Below are 14,645 nucleotides of genomic sequence, written 5' to 3' on the forward strand. Positions count from 1 at the left end.
TGGCTCAGTCGGTTATGCGTCTGACTTCAGCTCGGCTCACGATCCCATGGTTTGTGGGTTTGAGCCCTGTGTGCGGCTCTGTGCCCACAGTTTGGAGCCTGGAGCCCGTCTTCGGATTCTGTCTCCTCTCTCTGCCTCTCCCCGGCTCACGCTCTGTCTCTCTCTCTCTCAAAAATAAATAAACATTAAAAAAAAAAAATTAAAACCTGTCTCAGCCACTGACTAGCGAGTGACCTAACTTCCCTGTGCCACACCTTGCCCATCTGTGAAATGGAGATATGACAATAGCACCTACTTCGTGGGGCTGATATGAAGACTCGGCGAGTTAATGAAGGTAAAGTACTGAAAACGGGGTCTGACACGTAGCTGGCAGGCAGTGCAGACCAGTGTCCTCATTAATAGTATTTTACAGGTGAGGGCACTGAAGCTGAGAGAGGTGACTGCATTGATTAATTTCACTTGGCTAAGTCAGTAGCGGCGCCCGAGTCTGGATTCAGGTCTGACAGGCCTCAATCACAGCTCCTGGAACTTCCGGGATCACCCGCCCCCCCCACACAGAGTCCCACCTCTGCAGCCACAGTTTCTGCCCTAAAGTCAAAGAGGGAGGACTTGCGCTTTCAGTCCTATTACACAAATGGATTGCAGGCTAGTTCCTCAGAAAGCCACACCCGAGACTCAAAAGCCATGTAAAGACCTTGGCTACAGTATTTATCACACTGTATTGCAATGTTTTGTTTTACCTTCATTTCTTTATTTTGAGAGAATGTGAGCACAGCAGGGGTCCGGGGGAGGGGCACAGAGAGAAGGAGAGAGAGAATCTCAACCAGGCTCGGCCCTGTCGGCACAGAGCCCAGTGCGAGGCTCAAACTCCTGACCCAAGAGCTGGACGCTTAACCGACTGAGCCACCGCAACGGCTTGTTTTTCCAACCATCTTCTTTGCTGATAGAAATATCTACCATATATTGTGAGTCTCCTGTGTGCTGACCATCAAAATGCACATGGTGACTTTAATCTGCACGACAACCCACAAGGGACATTGATGAGACCTTTCCTACAGATCAAGAAAGCAAGGCTCACAGGGCGCCCAGGTGGTTCAGTTGGTTAAGCGTCTAACTTGGGCTCAGGTCATGATCTCACGGTTTGTGGGTTCGAGCCCCGCGTCGGGCTCTGTGCTGACAGCTCAGAGCCTGGAGCCTGCTTCGGATCCTGTGTCTCCCTCTCTCTCTGACCCTTCCCTGCTCTCCCTCTGTCTCTATCTCTCAAAAGTGAATACACGTTAAAAAATAATAATAAAAAGAAAGCAAGGCTCAGAGTGGGGAAGGCATGTGATCCATGGCACACACTTGGGATTCAAGTATGGGTCTGTCTTATTTGTGATGTGGGCTTATCCAAAGCACTGTGGGACCTCTCAGTACCAACAATCACACACTCCACAGTGGTTAAACACATCCCCTTTGCCCTAGGTCCGGTACTCTTCATTTCACATGCTAGTTATCTCCTTTCATCTTCAAAACATTACAAATAGATGCTGTTGTTATCTTTTCCTTTTAGAAGAGAAACCGAGGCTCAGAGAGGTACAGACACCTGTCCAGGGTCACACAGGTAAATGGAATAGCTGGGACTTGAACCTAACATCAACCACACCACCTATGGCCTTTTTACTCCATTTTCGGTCTCTCTGAATGACCTCAAGCACAAAAACCATGATTTACACTCCTTAGAATGTTCTCAACAGTGTCTGGAATGCTAAGTAAATATTTAGCGAACATATTAATGATTAAATGAATGGAACACTCAGGGTTTCTCCGAGTACCCATGCAGCTTCTCTGGGTTTGTGCATCAAGTGGGAGATCTTTAGAGCATGTGAGCCAGGGAAATGGAAGCTGCCCTCCTCACCGTGCCCCTCATTCTGTTTGCATGACCTCTGATGAAATAGTCTTCCCTGAGCCAGATGTTTTTGCTTACGCTCCTTAAAAAGTTTTTGAGAATCCAGAGAAGGAAAGGGGGCAGTTAACTTACATCAGGACCGGCTTTCTCTGCTGCCCCGCTTGGGCTATTAGACGGCTTACCTGGGCACAGACACCAGCTGTGAACTTCTCTCCCTGAAGTGCACATGGCGACAAATCAAAAAGCTCCCTTCACGTGGGAACAGCGTGGAGAGAGGGCTGCTGCTCACATACGGGGCTTTCCAAAGCTCTGCATCCCCAGAGCTGATAGGAACTCCTATCAGGAGGCCACTTTAGATCATCAGACCAGATGGTTACGTGTCAGAGTAAGAGCTGACAGTTTGGCAGGAGGAAAAGGAGAGAAAGGATGGCTCCTGACTCCATCAGGAGTCTTCCAAGTGCTCTGGTCTTCGGCCCAGTCTATGAGTTATCTAGGGCTGTAACACAAATCACCCAAAATGTATTGGCTCAACAGGACAAAATCATTTATCACCTCTTGTGGGCTGAGAGTTTGGGAGCCGCCTAACTGTGTGGCTCTGGGTAAGGGCTCCTTAGAAGGTTGCAGGCAGAGGCGAGCTGGGAGTGCGGTCCGTGGAAGGCTTGATTGAGACCCCACCCCCCTTCCAAGTTGGTTCACCCTCATGGCTAGCAAGCTGGTGCGGCTGTTGGCAGGAGGCGAGTTCCTCATCAGGTGGGCATCTTCCCTGGCTGTTGGGGGGTCCTCGTGATGTGGCAGCTGGCTTCCCCAGACTGAGAGAGTCAAGAGCCCGTGGCAGAGGCTGCAATGCCGTTTGTGACTGAGCTTTGAAAGTCACAGACTGCCACTGCTGTCCACACAGGCCAGCCCTGATTCAACATGGAAGTCAGCTTCCTAAAGGCGTGGCTATGAGCAAGCGTGGATTGCCGGGGCCCCCCTCGGAGGTGGGCTACCACTTCTGAGAATCAGGTCTAAGAAAGGGTAGCAGGGGCTACAAATGCATTAGGCATAAAGATGTTCACAGCAACGTTTGCAATAGTAAGAAATTGGAAACAACCTAGGCGGCCTTTTATATGAAACGCCACACAATGGAATAGCGATGATCTGTGTGCATGTGCCCAGAGAAAGAACTGGGACAACATTGTCAAGAGGTCATCAGACTTTGAGCCCTGGTTATTTCTGTGGGTGGGCGGGGGATTGCGTACAGGGAGCAGATTGAGGCTCAGGGCGCCCAAATATGTGACCGATGAGGGGAGGAAGCTGGCTCTTCATGTGTAAATCCTGCCTGCGGGGCTGCTTTCTCCATGACACTCCCAGAAAACTAAAGCTGAGCATTTTGGTGCCTGGGTGCCTGCATGGCTGAGAGATGCCTTTAACCAGGCTGGTCTCAAACCGGAGGTTTAGAGCCCCTACAGGGTTTGATTCCAGGGAATAGATGGTCTGGCAGGTGTCAGGGACAGGTTCTCATCCACCTACCCCGACTGGGCCACTGAGAATCTTCCGGAGCACCCAGGATAAGGAAGGGTCACGGTGCTATTACCGTTTCCTGTTACTTAGAAACAGACATTTGTCCCCTGCCCCCTTCCCCTCCACCAGCTCAGTGAGAAATGACCAGTCATCCTTTTTGACCCTCAACACATTAGCCATCCAGGGATTGCAAAGAAAATGAGGCCATTTCTGGAAGAAATCTATGGCCCCATCTGTCCCTCTTTCCCTGAGGCTCCCAGGACTCAAAAAGCTTTTAAAGGATGCAAATATAGTTTTCTTCTCGCCAGATTGCTGCTCCCTGCACCCCCCCCCCCACCCCCAGCTGAACCCAAGTCCTTTCCCAGGGCCTGGGATAGTCACATCCCTCAGGGAGAAGAGAAGAGGCTGATGGGGTGAGAGAATTGGATGCTAAGCCTTCCTCCGCCTCAGCCCGCCAGCCAGAGGTGACAGAGGAAAAGAGCGAGACTTCCTGCTATCATTTTAGCGCCGTTGAAGCAGTTTGGCAGACGAGGCTTTGGCAACAAGCAGATCCCGTTCTGATTTCCATCTCTGCAGAAGGCATGCTGTGTGGCCTTGGGCAGGTCCCTCTGCCTCTCTGTGCCTCCATTTTCTCATCTCAGGAAGGAGAGCGCCCTGGGGCCTACCTCTCATGGTTGCCGCGAGGTTTAACAAGATCACATTTAAGCTCTTAGCAAGGTGTACGGCGCACAATGAGAGCGCAGCACATGGTGGCCGGATCACACAGTCTCAGATCCTCAAGATACCGTATTTGTGGACAGGATGATGGCAAGATGTCTGTGCTGGAAATTAGGAAAGACCAGCGCTAATGTGGAGCAGCATCCCTCGCTCCTTTTCTCTGCCTAAGTTATTTCCACCTGAGAACTGTGGGGTTTCTTCTTCTTTCCTGAAAAATCACTTCATGGTTGGTTTTTTGTGTTTTTGTCTCTTTTATTTTTTGTTTTTAATCCCCAAAGGTGGAGAAGTGTGAAGAACGTGCCCTGGAGTCAGAGCTAAGAGGAACCGGATGCCTGGAGGCGAGACCAGGCCCTGCTGGCCTAGATGGAGCCTTTGGGAGATTAGGAGAGGCTGAATCACTAGATCTCAATTCCTCCTCCCTCGAGTGGGATGAACAAGACGTAGCCAGGCCGCGGGGATGCTGAGGTGAGCTGGGGCGTCTGGTGTAGAACCCTGCCTATTGGACCTGACCTATTCAGTGCACCTGCTCTTTGCCTTGGCCTTCAGCCACGCCCCTCGCCCCCACTAGAGAGGGTGCACCCAGAGGCCGGCAGGCACCCAGGGCCCGCAGCTGCGATGCTCACACTAGAGGCTGGAGGGCTCCAGAGGCGCGGGCCACCCGTGGTCTCCTCCGGGCTGTGTGTGATGGCCCAGGTAGGAGAAGGAAAAGAGCGGTCCCTGGGGCCGCTGGGAGGGGATCGGGCAGGCGGCCGGGGAGCATCCTGTGGGCGGGGCTGTCGAAGGCAGAGCTGCCCTTGGTCCCCCACCTGCCCACCTGCCCCAGAGTGACCCCGTCCCTGCCTCCCGGGGCTGCAGAAACCATCCGGGCACCCTGTTGCCACCCCTGGGAGGCTTCTGGACCCACAGGGGTGGGGATCGGAGTGACAGGGGCCCTTCCTGCCTGCACGCTGGGAGCTTCTAATAACACCCCAAGCCCAGGGGCTGCTGACCTTGTGTTTCCCCTCACTTCCCTTTCCTGGGTCCGGGAGGCAGACTGAACTCCTGACACCACAGAAACCACTGTGTGTCCCTGGACCGGCCACTGCATCCTTGTCTAACAAACAGGTCTGGGGCTGGGGGCGAGAGCCTCCCTTCTCCACTGGCCAGGTGAGAGTCCCCTCTCTGAGTCCCCTTTCCTCATCTGTAAAATGGGCATGACAATACTGCTTTCATCGAATTTTGAGGATTTAATGAGAAAACAAGGACCTCGGCAAAGGGGCTGTTTCTACCGCTCTCTTCCCACCCCTCCCACCCACTCACTCTCTCAGCCTTAGGGAGACCCCTGCCTTGTCTACCCAGAAACCCAGCCCTGCTGATGTTTGGGGGCTGAGCAGGGAGAATGGCTAAGGCTACAGCTGGAACCAGCAAGATACACCCTCTGTGACCTTGGACAAGTCACTGGCCCTCTCTGGGCCTCAGTTTCCCCATCTTTGGAAGACAGGAGCCATACTGTAAAAATGGAGACAGCAGTGCCTAGTGCATTTATGGAGCGCTTACTGTATGCTATACCCTTCACCTGCTTCTCAACAATCCTTTGCGGACACCAATGTTACCGACAGTCCAGTGTCTAGGAAGCAAGGCTCAGAGAGGTGGGCTGGCATGTCCACAGGCACACAGCTAGGAGTAGTGCTCAGCGTGAGCCCCGATCTCCTGTCTGACCGGCTTCGCCCTCTCGGGGTACAGGCCTGACTCTGGAGGGGCTCCGACTGCCACTCCAGCCTTCCCCACCTCCTTTCCAGCCTCTGCGGGGAGGGGCTACCCTGGAGGAGCACGGCCATCCACCTGCACCAGGCTCAGCACAAAGGCCTTGACTCTGTCTCCCTTTAGTCGGGAAGTGGGGTGGAAAAACACCTGAGAGCTGGCTCTGGGTGGGGAGGACGTTCTAGTCGGCTCTCTGGGCCCACAGCCAACCAGCCACAGAAATGAGATGTGGTTCCTACAGCAATCGGAGCACACACACACCACCCCCCCCCGCCATGTGCCTGGTATGGGGCAAGGCCCTGGGGCAGAGTAGAAAAAGTGGGAGATCTCACCCCAAATCACAGAAGCCCGTGGTTATGGGGGACTTCCTATGTGGACTCTCACTTAATCCCAGCCTCACCAACTGATCAGGGCTTTTATTATCCCCAAGTGACAGACCTGGAAAATGAGGCCCAGAGAAGGAAAGTGATTTATCCGAGGCCACACAGCTAGTTGGTGTTGGAGCTCAGACTTTGGGCCTGGGTTCTCTCTCTGCAGGGCTGTCTACCAAATACCTACTCTGTGCCGTCAGTGTAGGTCATCCTCACCCCTCCCCACAGACTGTAACCCCATTTTACAGAGAGGGAAATGGAGGCTCAGAGAGGTTTGGTCATTGGGCCAACGTCACACAGCCAGGGAGCGGCAGAGGATAGATTCAACCAGATCTGCCTGACTCCCCCAAACCTCTGATGGTCCAAAAGGGGAAAAGAGGTCAGCTCCATCACTCATCATTTATCTGTCTATCTCTCTATCTATCTATCCATTCATTGAACAAGTATTTATTGAGTGCCTCTTAGGTCAGGCCTAGGGTGAGCCACAATAAACCTGACTCAGCCCCCAACCTAAGGGGCTTGCAGTCTTGTACATGCGTGCGGGGTACTCTGACTAAATAGTTCCCTCTTCCAGATTTGGGCAGGGGTGGGGGCACGCTGCTGTTAGGGATGGCTTCCTGGAAGAGGTGGCTCTGGAATTCTGTCTCCCTTCTGGCTGGGCTACCTGGGTCAGTCATTCAACTTCGGAGTCTCTTCCTCTGAACAATGGTGATGACAAAGGCACCTTGTCCCGTATGGCTCAAGAGCTGTCACCTGTCATAACCAACATTATGATCTCAACCGAGCCTCCACTGCAGGGCAGGGAAAGTGGGCAGAGGGAAGAGGTGTGGTCCCACTGAGGTCTGGGCCCTGGGCACGCCCAGGGAGAGTGCTAAACCTCTCAGAGGGCAGGAACACAGGCAAATGGGGGAGGGGCGCCCAAAGGCCCCAGACAGGGTGTGGCCTCCATGAATCTAGGGCCGGAACCATGACCTCAGCTGGACCTCTGGGACTTCCAGCAAGAGTGAGGTCAGCACTGGGGGGGTGTGGCCTGAAGAGAGGAGAGGACCTGAGGAGGTGCTGGAGGGTTGATGGTGGTGGCGGAAGATTCTGGGCTTAAAGCTCTAGTGTTGGTATCGCTGGGATTCAAATCCAGATCAGACACTCACTAATGACCTTAGGCAGGTGATGTCACCCACCTGAGCCTCTGTTTTCTTCGCTAGAAAATATGTGAATGCCTGCATTCCCAGCTGATGTATGGAACCAGATTTTTTTGTTTGACAAATGCATGTCTAGCACGTACCATGGGCCTGGTGCCTTTTAAGCCTTTTATGCATGCATATTTTTAATGAGAGGGATGTGGCTCAGCGGCTGGCTCATACACCACGAGTGCAGCTATTGTCACTGCGGACATCATGTGATTTTGATACAATGACTGTGTTTTACTTTCTAATCAGGAAAAACAACAATAACAACCGGGAAAGCAAATTCCATTTTGGGAGCAGGATGGGGCCTAGGGCAGATCTGGGAGCCTGGCTGTGAGCTAGACCAGGAGAATTCGGGGCGGGGGGTGGGGGGTGGGGGTCAGCCCCGCGAGGGCTGTGCGCCTGCCAGCGATCTCCCAGGACCTCCAGGAAGAAAATCGGGAATCACGAACTCTCCCTATGGGAAATCTATCTGCCGAGTCCCGGAAGCCTTCCAGACGCAGTGTGCGCGTGTGTGTGCGCACGTGCGCGTACACGTCTCGCGGGGTGTCGGGGGCGGTTCCGGGGAGGTTTCCCGGATCGCTGCTGTCCAGCTTCTTGCTCCGGCTCGCGCGTTCTCCACCCGAGCCCCCAGTGCCCGGCCCCGCCGCCAGCCGCCAGCCGCCAGCCGTTTGTTGTGGCAGATGTTCGGCTGTGCCATGGCAACGCCAGAGCAGGATGTACCTCTGGATCACGGCAGGGACAAGCCCACGCTCACGGGCTGCCCACGCCGCGCCCTTCCCCGAAGGCTTGTTGCGAAGAACCGTGCGGGCGGGGAGGGGCGGACGGTGTTTGTATGTGGAGAGAGAGAGGCAGAGCCAACGTCCTCCGAGGAGTCAGGGTGGGGGAGGGGGAGCATGTGGGTGCCCATCCCAGCTGAGTCCCCCCCACCCCAACTCCGATGAGCTTGGCTTTGCTTCCTTCGCTCAGCCCTCCAGCGCGATGCCCTGGAAGCCGGGTGGGGAGGGAGGGGAGCCGTCCATCCGCAGCGTCCCCACTGAAGGATCACTTTGTCAGGGCCTGTGCTAAGTGCTTTATATGACAAATAACAGTACGCTACGGGGGTACGCACTCTGTGCTCGTCTTTTATCACATTATGAGGTTATTTTTGTTCTTCATCTTAAGAAACTGGGTCCCAGGGAGGTGAAGTCACTTGCTCCGGGTCACAGAACAGGTAAGTTGGGGAGCTGCTACTGGGGCCTCCCCGCCTGCCTTGTTCCGAAGCCATTGATTGGAGAGGTGCTACCTGCCAGGATTCGCAGGGCCCAACGGAAAACGAAAAGGCCTGGCCTTTGTGGGAGAATTATCAGGGATTTCAGAAGGGCGACAGCAGAAAGTTAGACCCATCTCGATGCCCTTGTAAGTGCAAGAGTCCTGTGCCTCCGACCACGAGGTCAGCCCTAAATGCTGCCCTGCCACCCCAGATGCTCCGCGGGAGGGCCTGGCAGCCGGGAGAAGCTCACAGTGCAGGCAGTGAGGCACTGCCATCCGGGAGCGCTCTGTCCGGTCCAGCAGCCCGCGCTAGCTCATCAGAGGGGAGCAAAGACCTTCCCGCACAAAATGCCTAGCCCTGGAGCCAGGAGCCTGGGGGTTTGCCTGTGAATCGTAGCTCAGTACAAAAGCATCCTTTCATTAGCTCTTTAATGTTTCCCTTTAAATTTCATTGATTTTTGTAAAAGTTTGTATTTATAATCTCTATATTCTCACATGGGGCTCAAATTCACAACCTTGAGATCTTCAGAGTCACATGCTTTCTGACTGAGCCAGCCAGGTGCCCCTCCCTTTTTTTTTTTTTTTAAACTTTTTATTTACTATTGAGAGACAGAGAGACAGCATGAACATGGGAGGGGCAGCGAGAGTGGGAGACATAGAATCTGAAGCAGGCTCCAGGCTCTGAGCTGTCAGCACAGAGCCCGACACAGGGCTCGAACCCACAAACTGCGAGATCATGACCTGAGCCAAAGTCGGACGCTTAACTGAATGAACCACCCAGGCGCCCCCCCCTCCTTTTTTAAATAAAAGTAACACAACCCTGCTTGCCGCACAGATGTTGGAACATAGGTAAAAGGAGAAAAAAACCATAAATCTTGAATCCTACCTGTCCAACTCCATTTCTGTTAGCAGGTGGTGTATTTCCTTCTTGTCTTTTGCAAGAGGGTTTTCTGTCAGGACCCCCAGGGACCAAACAGATGGCCTCCTCTTTGTCCGCAGGGCCTGGCACATGGCAGGGGGGCCCCGAATGGGGGGAGAAGGCCAGAATGGATGGATGTGATAAAGGGCCCTGGCTTGGGTGGCTTCGATTCTTTGGGACTCTGAACAGCTCAGGATTCTTAGAGTCATAGCTAATGCCCTATGTTGACCTGAGTTTCGGTCCAATGCGCCAAGCCCTTGCTGGGGTCCAAGAGGTGACAGACACTGCCCTTGCCCCACAGGGACTTGGTATAGGCAGTCACGGGTGTCCCCAAACTTTCCAGGCTTTGGTGAATGAGACTAGGATTCGGTGTCACGGCGTATTTCATTCATTTGCTCATTTGTTCACAATTGTCAAGTACTTATTGAGCGCCTACTCTGCAAAGCATTGCACTAAGTACACTGTGGGCTATTATCTTTGGGGAGAGGGTGGTGGGGTAGAAAGTAGATGAATTTGGAGCCAGACACCCTGGACCTTTGTCCCTTTCTGGCTCTGTGGCTCCGACTCATACTCCCTAACCCTTCTGACAAACAGGCTCATATCTGCTGTGTGGACCAACACTTGTCAGTAGTAGGTGCTCAGTGTACGTTACTTCCTTCCTGCCTCCCTCCCCTCTATCCCTCCCTCCAGTACCAACAATAATGGCCACCGTCGATTCAGCACGGATAGTGTGCCAGGCAAAAGGGGGTCGCGTATGTTTCTGGCTAATTCTCAAATGATTGGCTCCATGAGGTAGGTAGCACTGTTCTTAACCCATTTTGATATCCAATTTCAAAACTAGAGGGAGCTCACCATCTCCAACAAAACACTTGCAGGAGAACGTGTCTTCTAGCACCAGGGTCCCCTGCCTCCTCTCCTATGCTGGGAGGGTGTCTGTGCCAACACCAACATTTTATTTGCTGGAACAGTTTACAACAAAGGGACTTTCAAGCTGAAATGGGACCTTTTACAGATATGCTTCAGGACGCACGATCAGTTTCCCTTTAAAGGCCAAAAACATGGTGGATACGATTTGGGCGAGACGCACACACCTCATGTCGTCCAAATAGGCTTTGGAGCACGATGGACGTCAGACTTCCCAGGGGCTGGAGTCTTCGTTTCGGACTCCTGTGTTTCCTTGCTGATACCTATAGGGAGACGGAGATGCAGCTTCAGCTTCCTTTTGGCTGTGCCAGGTTTTCGGTGGGGAAGTAGTCCTTGCTGGCTTCACGGCTTTCCAAATGTAACCATGGGCAAACCACACACACTCTGCAGGCCTGTTTCTTCATGTATGCACCGCGGGAACGTCAACAGGGCTGTCTGAAGGACCCAATGGGATTCCTTCTGCAAAGTGCTGGGTACACAGACGGACCAGTGGAATCTGCTCCCTAGCGCTAGAGTGCCGGATGCGTGGCTGGTCTTTTCTGGTCAGCAAACATCTTTAAAAGGGTTTCCCCTCCTGTTCGCTTCTGAAATGCCATTCTCCAAGCTCTGCCTTCTGGAGGCCCCTCCGAGCATCTTGCCAAGAGGGGCCAGGAGGCGTAAACAAACAAGGGGCAGGAGGGCCCTCCCTGGGCTGGAGGCATGATCTGGGATCACACTCAACCTCAGGATTGTTACTCTGAGGATGAAATCAGGGTAAAATCTGCCAGTTACAGAATGTTGTGAGAGGGCCCTGGGTAAATGAGTATCTAATGAGTTTCGGGAACACCCCCGTGTTCTTTTAGGGACCTGGGGGTGTGGTCTCCTAGAAAGCATGCATGGAATGTGATTGGAACCAGCCGAAGTGGAAGCCTGCTCCACAGCATCACGTTCTTATTCTGATGGTGTTTGAACTTGGCCTTTAGAATTCCCAGGGAGCCCATTGGGAACATACAGAGCACTGGGCCTGATCCCCAGGCTCTGATTCATATTTGGAGCCTGAAGAGAATTTACGAGGTGTCTCTAGCCTTGCCAACGAAGACTGTCTTGAACCATGACCCTCTGTGGTTTGATTGCAAAAACATCTCACAGAAAGGCCTGCCCCACAGCTCGCTAGCGTGAACCATTAGAACCACCTCCCCAAGACTTTTGCTTTGATTTCATACTCAATAAGCAATTCCTGGTCATAATTTGGCTTCAAATTAGATTTGTCTAGAGGACTCCGTGTGCTCATTGGCAAGGGAGAGGAATCTGACCTGCTTGACGGCTAATAATTCTTGTTCTAAAATAATCAGCTTGCATGCCAGTTTATCCATCCATCTCCTGGGAGTCCAGGTGATGGGCCCAGCAAGCCGCGGTGAACTCAACAAAGTCCTTCTTGGATCCCCAGGCACTGGGATTTAGTGGTCACGCCAAGGTCCTGTGGCAGACAGTACTGCCCACCCACCAAGCACGTGTGCCCCTCACACCTCCCAGTGTGCCCCTCACACCTCCCAGTGGTCCCGGCGTGCGATGTACTCTGTCCAAAGGCAGTGAGGAATCAATGCAAGTCCCTGTGCACTTTCCCCCGACCGCACACCCAGAAGTAAAGAACGCCAGGATAGCACAGGGTTTAAAATGCCAAGTAGCTCAGCGTCATGAATCACCAAGGGAGGAGAGCCACCAAAAGGTCCTGACCTGCGGCGGACTGTGACCTGGGCGTGAGATAAGTAAGCCTCTGTTGTGTGCAGCAGCTGAAGTCCCCTGGGATTCCTGCCTTGGCCACGAGCAATAATTAGCCTTCACGGTCTCCTCTTTGGTGACGTGCGGCTCTGCGGAGCACATGCTAGTTAGCTGCCTTCTGCTTGTGCACGAAGAGACACCAGCCAGTGCCCAGGCCTGTGACCACCCACGAGCAGGCCTGTTCTTCCTCACTAACAAAACCAGGAGGGAAAACAGACAACTCCTGGAGGAGCTAACATTTCTTCCCTTGGTTCTTTCTTCGGTCTAACGTGTCTGGGTTTTTAGTACAGGGATTAGCACACAGTAGGTGCTCAGTAAAGACTGGCTGTGGGCACGATGCAGATATGTCTGTCTTGGCAAGGACTGATGGAGTTGCCTTTTGCGCAAGTTCACAGGTCATCAAACGTGTATAAAGAACGAGTTTATTTTCATCACAAGAAGCACACAGACTATTACAGTACACACCAACAGAAATAAAAAAAAAAAGTGCATTATGCATCTTCTACTGCAAATTCACAGTACAAAAGATACTGCCTTTAAATATATATATATATATATATATATATAAACAAGAAGAAAAACAATATAATAAAAAAAATTGATACTGTAACGCAACACGCCGGAACCCATTGGCAGCTTCTGAAAACCAAAGACTGTATCTTGCAGAGTTCCTGATTTTTCAGGGGGTGGTGTCTGTACCCGCGTTTCACTGCAGAGAGCTCAGGACATCGACAGAGGGGGAGAAAGGGTCGCCTCGGTGGTAAGAGAGCTCTAAGAAACAAGAGTACGATTATGTGATGGGTGGGGGGCAGGGTGCCACCCCTAGCTGGCTACCAAACCGAAGTCCGTGCTTTCCTTGCAGCTGTGGGGTGCGGTGTGAGCCAGAACCTGCCCCACCTGCAGGAGCCCCCCCTCCCAATGCTCTTGGACACCTGCAGCCCCCCACCCCCCCCCTACGTACGACCGCACAGCAGATGAGCAAGTGCGCGGGGCAGGGCAAGCGCCGGCCCTCACGCCAACCACCACCGACAAGGCAAAGGTCCAATCACAGGTGAGAGCTTAACAGTTTCCCATAAATACACAGTATTTGTAAACTATTATTAAGGCACTCAATTGTAAAACAACAATTACAGTGTCGGAAGAGGGGAGAGGAAGCGGCCACCTTCTTGTGTGGCGTGGCCAACGCAAAGGACAGCGGAGGGCTGGAGGGCTGGTTATAAAGACGCCTATTTAAGAGACTGACTGAGGCCAGGGCACCGGCTGCCAGACAAAAGGCGGTCACGTCCAGGTCTGCCGCGGGGGCGGGCGCTGCACAGCCCCACTCCAGACCAGTCACAGTGATCCGCCTCGTGCTCGGGGGACACGGCATGGATGCGGGTGGGAGCGAAGTGGCCCACAAGATGATCTGATTCAAGTTATAGATCTAGATATGCAGCGTGAACTCCTACACACAGGGATTCAGTTACAGAGCGCACAGCAAGAAGACCAAGTAGCTGAGGGTGGGGGTCCATCAACTACCTTCGTTTGGCATGCAGCACTGGCAGACCCTGTAGGGTGGGAGCAGAGGGGTGAACCAGCACCGCGCTGTCTGGGTCCCAAATCCCTTTGCCTGCCGAGCTCTCTGTCCTTGCTGCGTCTGCGAGAGGCCCTGCTAGGTGGCAAGCCAGAGTAGTGCTGGGTGAAATATGTTCTGGCACTGGGCATCTCCTGTCAACAGAGAGCACGTCTTTCTTCAGACACTTTGGGCAACGTTACTTGTGTGACCTTGAAAACACAGCATTTCTTCTCACTGGGGAGAAATGGCTCCAGGGGAGCACGGGGAGTTGTGAACCTTCTGGGACCTGGCCAGTGTGGAGAGACGGGGGGGCCTGAGTCCAGGTCTGTCCTGAAGATGTTAATTCGGTGGCATCCTCTGGGCTTACCCGGGAGGGAAAAGGCTCTAGAATGGGCTGGAAGGGTTTCTGGCGAGAGGCATGGGGTGGAACAGAAGGGGATGCACAGCATAGCCATCAGCGAGCAGCTGGTGAGCGGTTTCACACGTAATGGACAGGGTGCTGCTACCCAGGGGCGTGCCGTTGGGCGCCCAGACTCCACATGGGTCCCCACAACGTGAGATCAAAGAAGCAGGGCATGCCACGAGCGAGGAACTTTGTTCTCAAGTTCACCCAGTGATGGACATCACTCTAAGACCTTGAAGTAGCTACATGGCCAAGAAACTGAAATCAACATTGTCAGATCACGATCAGAGGGTACTGTGGTTTCTCTCTCCAGACCAGTTTTCCCCAATACTTAAAGCTTCACAAGAAGACTCCTCCCTACCCCAACCCCGGAGCCAATGCAAGATGTAGATCTAGGGAAGCTTGGTCTAACTTCTGGCATGCCACGTGAAT

This window comes from Hyaena hyaena, unplaced genomic scaffold (genome assembly GCF_003009895.1).
Source record: "Hyaena hyaena isolate Hyena2069 unplaced genomic scaffold, ASM300989v1 scaffold_0, whole genome shotgun sequence".
Lineage (NCBI taxonomy): Eukaryota > Metazoa > Chordata > Mammalia > Carnivora > Hyaenidae > Hyaena > Hyaena hyaena.